At 45.8% G+C, this 12,938-nt stretch overlaps 1 long non-coding RNA gene across 1 annotated transcript in view; it reads right to left on the reverse strand.

The window, feature by feature from the left end:
- LOC124606807 overlaps positions 1 to 12,938 on the reverse strand; it is a 738,984-nt gene that overhangs the window by 462,399 nt on the left and 263,647 nt on the right. Inside the window, exon 3 of the long non-coding RNA XR_006978732.1 lies at positions 8,744 to 8,833. This is a non-coding gene — a long non-coding RNA (uncharacterized LOC124606807). The remainder of the gene's footprint in view (positions 1 to 8,743; positions 8,834 to 12,938) is intronic.

Below are 12,938 nucleotides of genomic sequence, written 5' to 3' on the forward strand. Positions count from 1 at the left end.
GTGCTTAGCTCTGCCTTTTGTCGTTGCAGAGTTTTAAATTCCTAAAGTTGTGGCATTATTTTTGAATCACCCTGTATAACAGACTTTGAAAGGGGAATAGTACTCCGAGCTAGACGCATGAGACGTATCATTTCAGAAATCGTCATGGAATTCAATATTCCGAGATTCATAGTGTCAAGAGTTTGTCAAGAATATCAAATTTCGGGCATTTCCTGTCGCCACGGGCAACGCAGTGGCCGGCAGCCTTCACTTAACGACCGAGAGCAGCGACGTTTGCGTAGAGTTGCCAACAGACAAGCAATACCGCGTCAAATAACCGCAGAAACCGATGTGGCATGTACAACGAACGTATCCATTAGGACAGAGCGGCGAAATTTGGCGATAAAGCGCTATAGCAACAGGCGACCGACGCGACTGCCTTTGCTATAACATCACGACATCGCCTGCAGCGCCTCTCCTGGACTCGACACCGTATCGGTTGGACTCTGGAAGACTGGAAAACCGTGGCCTGGTCAGATGGGTCCCGGTTTCGGTTCGCAAGAGCTGATGGTAGGGTTCGAGTATGGCGCAGATCCAACGAAGCCATGGATCTACAATGTGCACAAGTCACCGTTCAAGCCGGTGGTGGCTCCACGGTGATGTGGGCTGTTTTTGCATGGAATGGACTGGGTCCTTTGGACCAACTGAACCGATCATTTATGGGAAATGGTAATTTTCGGCTATTTGGAGACCATTTGCGGCCGTGGACTTCATTTTTCCAAACAACGATGTCATGTCACCGGCCCACAATTGTTTGTAATTCGTTTGAAGAACATTCTAAACAATTCGAGCGAATGATTTCGCCTCCCACATCGTCCGACATGGGTCCCATCGAACATTTCTGGGACATAGACGAGAGGTCAGTTCGTACACAACATCCTGTGCAGGCAACACTTTCGCCATTACGATCGGCTGTATGGAGAGCGTGGCCCAATGTTTCTGCAGGGAACTTCCAACGCCTTGTTTATTCCATGTATCCTATGATTGTTGTGAGTCAACGTAAGTCAGTTTTTATGGCAGCGTAATTCACGGTGCGAAAAATGGTTCTAATTCACGATGCAAAAAGTGGTTCAAATGGCTCAGAGCACTATGGGACTTAACATCTGAGGTCATCAGTCCCCTAGAACTTAGAACTGCTTAAACCTAACGAACCTAAGGACATCACACACATCGATGGCCGAGGCAGGATTCGCACCTGCGACCGTAGCGGTCACGCGGTTCCAGACTGAACCGCCTAGAACCGCTCGGCCACTTAACGGTGCACAAATTACGCAGATGATATTCATCCATTATTTCAGAATTAGAGCATTTAGCCACTTTCAATAAACTTCACACACAATGTCAAACTTTTGAATTCCCCCCACCCCACGGCATACACACACAACGAACACTGAAAGCAAAGTAGTTTACCGCTTACTACGTTTTCCTTTTCACGCAGTAAAACTTCACCATAAAGCATGACCTGTAAGTCTATTACTTCCTAACTACTAAACCCAATCGCAACAAATTTTGCATGCAGTATCCACATATGAATGTACCAGCAAAATTATATCACTGTACGACATACTTCACGGGATATGACGTCGTAAACATTCAGATGAGCGAAAAGCTAGATATTTTATGCGTGGGAGATCTATTCTTTAAATAATCAGTGTGAGTATTACTGGTTACCAACCGGTTCATGATCTTACAACAGCCGGTCGCTCGTGGCCGAGCGGTTCTGGGCGCTTCAGTCTGGAACCGCGCGACCGCTTCGGTCGCAGGTTCGAATCCTGCCTCGGGCATGGATGTGTGTGATGTCCTTGGGTTAGTTAGGTTTAAGTAGTTCTAAGTCTAGGGGACTGATGACCTCAGATGTTAAGTCCCATAGTACTCAGAGCCATTTGAACCATTTTCTTACAACATACGTCAAAGAGATTACATGGCGATATGAGATACTGATGGCGTGCTGTCTTACAGATTACAGGTGAATCGATTTAGCACAGTGTCAGTAGTGTGTAGTGAGAAACACTGCAGACCTACTCAACAAGTCAGCTCCTGTTTGGGCTTTGTTAAACTGCTCGTAGTAATCATAAGGTGGAAGTACAATTGAGCACGCATCAGTGCAGATTTTGCGCTTCCACAAATTTAACGACGCGCCGTATAAGAAATAAAATGTCTTGCGTGAATGACAACACTCACGAACTTGTGGGAACGCATACGGCTGCTTCATGTTCTGGTCAAGGCCGTACGATCTGGCGCAATGCTCTGCGTGACTGGGGGGCAGCCGTTGCGACTGCCATCGATACCGGAAACCAAACTTACGACATGAACCAATAGTAATACAGTAGCGCACTTACTTCCTCTCCAGGCCACAAACGTCTTTCCATCTTGCACTTAAGTATTTTTAATTCCCTCTGCATATTTAGGTTGTATCAGTATTTTCATTTACGCAGAGCTTATATACCCAACGCCCTAAGTAAACTGTTTCACACATGCTAATAATTTTTCTACATCTGCACACTTTCCCCCTATGCTCTTTCCAGATGAAAATACAACAGTACGTCGCTTTAATTTGCCTTTCTTCGTATACTAATTTTCCACACATTCCAATTCATTATTGCACATCTCCATTTTAAAGCCTTTGAATTTCTTATTCTCCACTTTTACAAAGCACCACGTTTGACTTTCACTGAATGCTGTTTTTCGTCTTCGGTTCTAAGTCAATACTTGATACCAGTAAACTTGCAGTCTTGAAGGGGCTGTGACAGACGCCCGAACAACAGGGAACTCACATGCATTGACACTATGAAATAGTGCATTAATAATGGCTAAGCACTATCCGAAATCTAGATTTGCGTGAATAAAACCTGCAAAAAGGACGATTGATTGCCTTGCTTTTTCATTTGTATACCAGTAAACTAATTTTGGGCAAAAAAAACCTTTCCTTCATCTCCTTCAGCATTAGTTGCTCCCGACAAGTCATAAATATGGTTTCCAACGCAATACAATTCTTTTCTTGTTTTCCCCCGACATGAGATAGTGACTTTAACCCTTCTCTCTCTATGGCAGCTGGTGTATCGAAAGTGTTCGATGCACGGTACTTTTTACTGAGTCATACACTACGGCTTGTTTTCTTGTTTCCATTCGCGAATGAACTATGGGAAGAATGACTCCTTGCTCTAGTCTGTGCAAACTATTATTCGCCTAATTTTATCTGCGCTGCGTCTCGGGATAGAAACGTAGCGGAGTCAGAATATCCGCCGTTTCTGCCCTGGAAGACGATTCTTGAAGTTTTCTAAGCAGTTTCTTGCGGAATTTGTGGTGTCTTCCTTGAAGTGTCCGCCACTTACGATCTTTCAACATTTCCGCTGCGCTCTCTCGCCAGTCATACAGGATTAAGCTTCAACAGCCCCGTTTCTTGTTTGCGATCGATATCCCTTGTTCGACCGACCTGATACTCATCTCTTTCAATTACTAGCCCTACAAATGTTTCGCGTGCAATCTATTTTGTGGACAAAGAACAGTTTCCAATAGCCAACGAAGGAATCGTAAGTCATTAATTTACCTACAACTGAGTTTATGTGCCCGTTCCATTTCATCGATATAGCAATCTGAGGATACCACGCTTTTACATCTGTGCAGTAAACAACTGTGCACTTGGCAACATGAAGAGCTAGTTAGCATTCATTGGTCCCGGCTGATGTTCTGTCGAAAACTAGCTGGATATTACTGAAAATTTTACCAGATAGAATTTACGCCTCTCCAAACCCAGCTTCCCAATTTACTATGTTACTTTGTTCTGCAGTGGTCATAAAAAAGTTAGTAAATCATTTGAGATCTTATATTTAAACAGGTGCTTCATCTCAGCTACGTATTTAACTAAATTCTGGGATCCATTCGATTATTCCGTTGTGAAAACATATACATAGGTGTACATCTAGATCGCTTAACTTACATGGATATTCATAAATAAATAAATAATGAAACTAAATAAAGTAACATGGAAGTGTATGCCTTCCACACTTCACATCATACACCAATGAGCAAAGCATTACGACCACCTGTTTAATAGCTTTTTGTCCCGCTTTCCAAACACAGTACAACAGAGATTCTACTTGGCTGCGACACTACATGTTATTGATTTGAAGAGCATCCTGGAAAACTCAAGCGAATGATTTGGCCACCCAGATCGGCTGATATGAATCTAATGAACATTTATGAGACGTAATCGAGAGATCAGTACGTGCACAAAATCCTGCACCGGTAACACGATCGCAATTATAGACGGCTAGAGAGGCAGCATGCCTCAATTTTTTTTTTCAGTGGACTTGCAAAGACTTGTTCAGAGTTGCTCAACGGCTGGCAAAACGAGGTCTCACAAGATATTAGGAGGTATCCCATGGCTTTCGTCACCGCAGTGTAAATCGCGCATCGGTGTGATTATTATCTTTGAATAAAAGCTTCATTTCTGTTCGCCTGATTGCGAATTTCTTTGTTATCTTCTGTATTAAACTGTAGTAATTGTTTATTTGTTTGGTTAAAGTTTCAATCAGCTGCGTTACTTGGCAGTGGCACATCATGCGAAAGTTACTTTTGTACTTTAAGATCTGTAAACCAGTGTAGTCAAACCGCCACAAAAATACGACGCGCGCAGGATTCTCACTAGTTAATTAAAATACACTGAAGAGCCAAAGGAACTGACGCACCTGCCTCATATCGTGTAGGGACCCAGCGAGCAACAGCAGGGAAGCTACACGACCTGACACGGCCTTCATTAATGTCTGAAGTAGTGCGGGAGGGAATTGATACTATGAATCCTGCAGGGCTGTCCATAAATCCGTTAAGAGTACGAGGTGGTGGAGATGTCTTCTGAACAGTGCGGTGCATCCCAGATATGCTCAATAATGTTCGTGTCTGGTGAGTTTGGTAACCAGCAGAAGTGTTTAAATTCAGAAAAGTGTTCCTTTAGCCACTCTGTAGCAATTCGGGATGTGTGGAGTGTCGCACTGTCCTGCTGGAATTGCCCAAGTCCGTCGGAATGCAGAATGGATGCAGGTGATCAGACAGGATACTTACGTTCGTATCACCCGTCAGAGTCTTATCAGGGGTCCAATATTACTCCAACTGCACACTCTCTAGAGAGCCTCCACTAGCTTCAACAGTCCCCTGCTGACATGCAGGGTCCATGGATTCATGAGGTTGTCTCCATACCCGTACACGTCCATCCGCTCGATACAATTTGAAACGAGACTCGTCCGACATGTTTCCAGTCATCAACAGACCAATGTCGGGTTGAGGGGCCCAGGCGAGGCGTAAAGATTTGAGTCCTGCAGTCATCAAGGGTACACGAGTGGGCCTTCAGCTCCAAAAGCCGATACGGTCGCAGGTTCGAATCCTGCCTCGGGCATGGATGTGTGTGATGTCCTTAGGTTAGTTAGGTTTAAGTAGTTCTAAGTTCTAGGGGACTGATGACCTTAGAAGTTAAGTTCCATAGTGTTCAGAGCCATTTTTTGCTGTGTCCCATCGCTCGTGGGCCCACTATAACGCCACGTCCAAAATCACTTAAATCTTGACAACCTACCACTTCAGCAGCAGTAGCCGATCTAACAACTGCATCAGCACTTGTTGTCTTATATAGGCGTTGCCGACTGCAGCGCCTAATTCTGCCTGTTAACGTATGTCTTGTACTTGAATACGCATGCCTATACCAGTTTCTTTGGCGCTTCTGTGTAGGATTCCGTAACGATAAAAAATTGTATGTGATGGTAAACAATACGTGAAATGTATTCACAGCTGCGAAGAGGGAAACGATGGGCTCCATAGTGGAATGACGACAGTGTACCGGACTGGTACTCGAACCCGCTTTGCGCGAAACATCGCTTGAACCTTTCGAGAGTCTAAATATTAAAAATTAAATTTTTTAATCTTCTTGTTTTTATTAGATTATTAGACATAAATGAGGCAGAAAAATCTGAGATATCAGTGTTGTATACATTAATTCAACATATACAGAGTGGTTTCAAAAGGAGCCACTGTGTATGGTTCCGATGATGCACTTGGCCATCTGATTAGTCTGGAAAACTATTTGTTATAGTATACTATCCCCAAATCGAGATCACTGTCTTCAGTTAATACATCATCTCCAGTTTCACTCCTCCAGTCAATCTGACTCAGAATTTCCGCTTGATTTAGTGTGCGAGAGTACATCGCGTGAAACTGGAAATACAACTTGTCACAACTACTCATGACGCTGGTAGAGCCGCAGTGGTTTCAGCTGCCCGAATCGACGAAAGTATTGCAAAAATTCGAGAGCATGTGCTCACAGACTGTCGACAGACAATTGATCAGCTGTCAGGGATTACTGGGTTATCTTGGGGCTCGTTTCAGCCCGATCTGTGGCAGACAGGAGACTGTTTCTTCCACCGCGACAACACACCTGCGCGCATATCCTCCTCTGTTAGACAGGTTCTGCCTAAAAATGGCATGGTTACGCTGCCCCACGAACCTACTTCGCCAGACCTGGCTCCGTGCGACTTTTCTTATTGCCGCGCATGAAAAGGGGCATGAAAGGACACCGACTTGACGACACTGCAGTAAAAAAAAAAAAAAAAAAAAAAAAAAGGAGGAGGAGGAGCTGTCAGCCATTTCTACAAAACATGTTTCGAACAGTCGAAGCACCGGTGGGACAAATATATTGTCACGGGAAGTATTTTGAAGAAAATAAGGTCGCTTTGTAAACAGTTTCAAAATATATAGCTTTAAAAAAATAATTCCTGATTTTTCCCCGCGTATGACACAAAAATGAGAAAATCCTACGCGGCTTCAAACGGAACCACATCGTCTGAAAGGGTTAACCTCTTTGGCTATCCCTGCACGATTCACAGCCAGACCCAAACTTCTGAAATACAAAACCTGCAGTGGTACACATTTAAAATTGCTACACCAAGAAGAAATACAGATGATAACGGGTATTCATTGGACAAATACATTATACTAGAACTGACTATGATTACATTTTCTCGCAATTTGGGTGCATAGATCCTGAAAAATCAGTACCCAGAACAACCACCTCTGGCCGTAATAACGGCGTTGATACGCCTGGGCATTGAGTCAAACACAGCTTGGATGGCGTGTACAGGTACAGCTGCCTATGCAGCTTCAACACGATACCACAGTTCATCAAGAGTAGTGACTGGCGTATTGTGACGAGCTAGTTCCTCGGACCACCATTGACTAGACGTTTGAAATTGGTGAGAGATCTGGAGAATGTGCTGGCCAGGGCAGCAGTCGAACATATTCTGTATCCAGAAAGGCCAGTACAGGACCTGCAACATGCGGTCGTGCATTATCCTGCTGAAATGTAGGGTTTTTCAGGGATCGAATGAAGGGTAGAGCGACGCGTCGTAACACATCTGAAATATAACGTCCACTGTTGAAACTGCCGTCAATGCGAACAAGAGGTGACCGAGACGTGTAACCAATGGCACCCCATACCATAATGCCAAGTGATACGCCAGTATGGCGATGACGAATACACGCTTCCAATGTGCGTTCACCGCGATGTCACCAAACACGGATGCGACCATCATGATGCTGTAAACAGAACCTGGATTCATCCGAAAAAATGACGTTTTGCCATTCGTGCACCCAGGCGCTCCTGTCTGTGATGCAGCGTCAAGGGTAACCGCAGCCATGGTCTCCGAGCTGATAGTCCATGCTGCTGCAAACGTCGTCGAACGTTTCGGGCCCGCATCCCGTGGTCGTGCGGTACCGTTCTCGCTTCCCACGCCCTGGTTCCCGGGTTCGATTCCCGGCGGGGTCAGGGATTTTCTCTGCCTCGTGATGGCTGGGTGTTGTGTGCTGTCCTTAGGTTGGTCAGGTTTAAGTAGTTCTAAGTTCTAGGGGACTGATGACCATAGATGTTAAGTCCCATAGTGCTCAGAGCCATTTGAACCATTTGAACGTTTCGGGCAGATGGTTGTTGTCTTGGAAACGTCCCCATCTGTTGACTCAGGGATCGAGACGTGGCTGCACGATTCGTTACAGCCATGCGGATAAGATGCCTGTCATCTCGACTGTTAGTGATACGAGGCAGTTGGCACCCGGGACGGCGTTGCGTATTACCCTCCTGAACCGATCAATCCCATATTTTGCTGACAGTCATTGGATCTCGACCAACGCGAACAGCAATGTCGCGATACGATAAGCCGCAATCGCGATAGGCTACAATCCTACCTTTATCAAAGTCGGAAACGTGACGGTACGCATTTCTCCTCCTTACACGAGGCATCACCACAACGTTTCACCAGGCAACGCCGGTCAACTGCTGTTTGTGTACGAGAAATCGGTTGGAAACTTTCCTCGTGTCAGCACGTTGTAGGTGTCGCCACCGGCGCCAACTTTGTGTGAATGCTCTAAAAAACCAATCATTTGCATATCAAAGCATCTTCTTCCTGTCGGTTAAATTTCGCGTCTGTAGCACGTCATCTTGGTGGTGTAGCAATTTTAATGGCCAGTAGTGTAATTCCAATACAGATGCGTGACATTTTAACTGAAAGTCGCTGCCTAGAATCGGCAGAATACGATACTGCAGTGCGCGTGTTGTTCAGACTTGCATGCACGTCCGAAGAAACACTGGATCGTACTTCTTGATCACACAGACGCTGCAGTACCGTAAATGATACACCTGTTGGCCGGCTGTAGTGTGTTGCTGGCTGCCTACCTGTTGAGTGCAGTGTCATGAAGTCCGCGGCGGCAAAGCTACGGCCGCCGTCGCCGGTGATCGCCAGCTGGTGCTCGTCACGGCTGCCACCTGCGGAAATAAATAAATCCTTCTGCAACAGACGTGCCGCCCGGGTCACAAGGACAACCACTGGCGAGAAGCTCCAGATGGCGAAGCAGTGTGAAGTGAAAGGCACGCTCTTTCGCCCGTGGTGTAGGCGAGCACGTGTCGGCGGCGCTGAAGGGCTGCGGGCCGATTTACGTCCCCGCCAGTGAGTCCACGGCGAGGCAGCTGCGCGCTCTCCTGTAGGGAGCACCTGTGTCGTGTACTCGTTACGGATCGCGATCGTAAACTGCTAGCTGCTGTGCTGCCACTGAGCACCGCTGTCGTCTATTAGTTTCAGAACAGGGTGCAACAGACAAACACCGACAAACTACGGGAGTCTTCAGGACTGGAACACTGGTCTGGAGACGTCATTCAACGATGTTCCCATTATAGGGGAGGTCTCTTGCCTCTGAGTCACTCCTCGGCAGGCCCAACGCGTCGGTTCTGAAGGAGAGTCATCGTTTATTACTGTACGAACCTTCAACATCGCAGCGCGTCAGCAATCGTTGGTTAATATATTAAAAAACTAGAAACCCGCCTCGATTCCGAATGAAGCACGTAGTGTTAACCTAGGTTTCGGCGTAGATAACTACACCTTCTTCAGAACAATAAAACCCACCCTACGCCGGTGCGAGGTGGAGGTTACACCATTAAGTTAAGTAGTGGTTTAGACTTTGATATATATGTACTGTTTGTGTTTGCCTTTTTTTCGTATATAAATGTATAGCTATGGTGTTCTTTTAATCATTGACAAAGGTCTTCTTAGGCACTTGTGGGCTTTATTGTTTTGAAGAAGGTGTAGTTATATACGCCGAAACCTAGGTTAACACTAGGTGCTTTTTTCGCAATCGAGGCGGGTTTCTAGTTTTTTAATAAATTTATTACTGTCTCCGTATTCCCCACTCCCTCCCTAAATGTAACTTCTCATCATCCTCACTTTTAAGGTGCCACAAATGCGTACAAACTTAATAACAATAACAACAATGAAATATACAAAATACTGTAATGTATTCCTCTGTGCGTGCCGCTGTGAATCTGCGACCCGGCCGCACAGCCCAGTTGCTGCCTTATGGTATGGTAGCCCTCCATTCCCCATCCACGAAGAAAGTTTCGGTTCAAAACTGTGAGGGCTTGCATGGGTGTCAAATGGGTGAAAGAACAGCGAATGAAGTGTTCTAATGGCCCAGTCTAGCCAGTAAGTTCCTTCTAGAATCATGGAAAGTCTTGTAGAATGTTCCAGAATGTTACACAACATTCCAAAAGGTTCGAAAATGTTCCACAACATTATACCATCTTCCAGAATGTTTGTGAATCTTACATAATGTTCTAGAGGTTTTCAGAATATTTGAAAATGCTCCTAGATGTTCAACAATGTTATCGAATGTTCCATTATCCTGTTGTGGCGATATGTTCAGATGGTTCAAATGGCTCTGAGCACTATCGGACTTAACTTCTGAGGTCATCAGTCCCCTAGAACTTAGAACTACTTAAACCTAACTAACCTAAGGACAACACACATCCATCCCAGAGGCAGGATTCGAACCTGCGACCGGAGCGGTCGCGCGGTTCCAGACTGTAGCGCCTAGAACCCCTCGGTCACTCCGGACGGCTGCGATATGTTCCAATTCAGCGAGGTATATAAAGGCGATGGCGAGACGAGTGCGTCAGTACGCATTTCAAAATCGATTAGAGTGGATCAAGGAAAAGTGAAAGAAATGAAAATGAAGGAGAATTTCTTGATGTTGTGAAGTGGCATTTTGGTGTATTAAGTAGCATTAGGATTTAAGAGGATGCCATTATCATGGAGTATGGCCAACCAATTATATTTTAGTCCATGTACAATGATGACCATCCTATGCATGAATTATGCATGACTTCTATATTGTACCACTTACGAGGAAGACTCATCCACAATATTGCAAAATTTTACATCCAGTGCAGTTGTAGAGCTTTTTATATTTTGATTTGCATGTAAACCTGGCATATTATCGCGTTAGAGGAAGGACTTGTGAAGGAGCAGAGCTCAAAACTAGCTAGCAGTGGTTAATAAATCCCCGTTTTATAACAACAGCTTGGCACAAGGGTCACTCCAACTGAAATGCACACTATTTCTTTTCTAAATCCATATTTTATTCTACATGTTTGAAAGTTTTACAGTGTGTACATACATCCTGTAGGAACAATATTTTCATTTCTCCGCATAGTTTCCATCCCTCTCAACTGCCCTACGCCATCTTGGAACCAGTCCCTGTATACCCGCACCGTAAAATTCTGGACCAAACTGTTGGAGCCACTGTTTGGCAGCGTGCACAAGGGAGTCATCATCTCCAAACCTTGTTCCACGAAGAGAGTCTTTCAGTTTCCCAAAGAGATGATAGTCACATGGAGCTAGGTCAGGACTGTAAGGCAGGTCTTTCAGTGTTGTCCATCCGAGTTTTGTGATCGCTTCCATGGTTTTTCGACTGCCATGTGGCCGTGAATTGTCGTGCAACAGCAAAAATCCTGCTTTGGCCGATGTGGTCGAACACGACTCAGCCGAGCTTGAAGTTTCTTCAGTGTCGTCACATATGCATCAGGTTTTATGGTGGTTCCACTTGCCATGATGTCCACAAGCAAGAGTCCTTCGGAATCGAAAAACACCGTACCCATAACTTTTCCAGCAGAAGGTGTGATTTTCAATTTTTTTTTCTTGGGTGAATTTGCATGATGCCACTCCATTGATTGCCTCTTCGTCTCTGGTGAGAAATGATGGACCCATGTCTCATCACCTGTCGCAATTCTTCCAAGAAATTCATCTCCACCATTCTCATACTGTTCCAAAAGTTCGCTGCATACCGTTTTCCTTGTTTCTTTGTGAGCCACTGTCAACATCCTGGGAACCCACCTGGCACAAACCTTTTTTAACGGCAACGCTTTCAATATTCTGCAAACACTTCCTTCCCCATACACCTTTTTCAAGCTCTTGTGGATGTTTCCCACTGTCTCGTTCTCACAGCACAGGAATTCTATGACAGCACCTTGCTTCTGGCGAACGTCAAGTGTAGCATCCATCTTGAAGCCATACTGTGACGGCGCCACTCGCGGGAACTGGATGAACTAAGTTTGAAAACAAGCGGGAAGGGTGTATCTACACACTGTAAAACTTCCACACATGCAGAATGAAAACTGTATTTTTACAAAAACAGTGTGCATTTCTTTTGGAGTGAGCCTCGTAGAAACTGTATTCTTCAATTTTTGCTCCATTATTATCGAGGTATCGATAGTATCGATATAAAACTAATATCGAATGCGGTTGGAACGTCCCATGTCGCAAAGAAAAGACCCCTAAAGATCACGAGTCACAGCGGCACAGTGGGGGAAGTGGTCGTCGCCAGGCCGCGGGAGACATTCCGCGCATCGCATGCCGACTTCCAATAGCTCACTCCGGAGCCGCCGAGGATTTGTCTCCATTGTTTCCTGCCGAGAAGCGAGCAGAGGGCGATGTCGATAGGGGCCCGCGGCGAGATAAGCGGGACACTGTTGCCGCGGCGACGACACAGGCACGGCCCGTTTCAATTCCGCGGCTAACAATAGTCCCTCGGCACCGGATTCCACCGCGACCCCCACCCCCACCTCCAGCCTCTTTCCTCTTCCCCTCCCGTCTCCCGTGTGTCGCCAGCCTTTACGCTACCCCCCCCCGCCCCTTCAACTCTGTCCAAGACTACACCCGCCAACCGAGCAGGTGAGTCACGCACTTGTACCGGCCATGACGTAATACACCGTCTCTACGATAACACCCGCATCTAACGTTCCGCAAGCCAGCTTTCGCACGTACATCCTAGTCAGTGCATCGTGTATCCCTACACCGCCCTCAGCCAATTTATCTACACAGGCTCATCAGGAAAGACACCGCAATTTGTCAGTGTAGTCGTACAGGAAGACACCACCCAACAGACATTAACGAACCTCTACACGAGCTTTAAAGACATTACGAATGGTGGACAATAGACAATGCCGCTAACACCACTTCCCAGCATGAAGATCACCATGCTGCTAGCGTACAGCAATTACAAAGTCCCCCATATCCCGCACGGCAACGCCACATGGACGA

This window comes from Schistocerca americana, chromosome 3, assembly GCF_021461395.2.
Source record: "Schistocerca americana isolate TAMUIC-IGC-003095 chromosome 3, iqSchAmer2.1, whole genome shotgun sequence".
Lineage (NCBI taxonomy): Eukaryota > Metazoa > Arthropoda > Insecta > Orthoptera > Acrididae > Schistocerca > Schistocerca americana.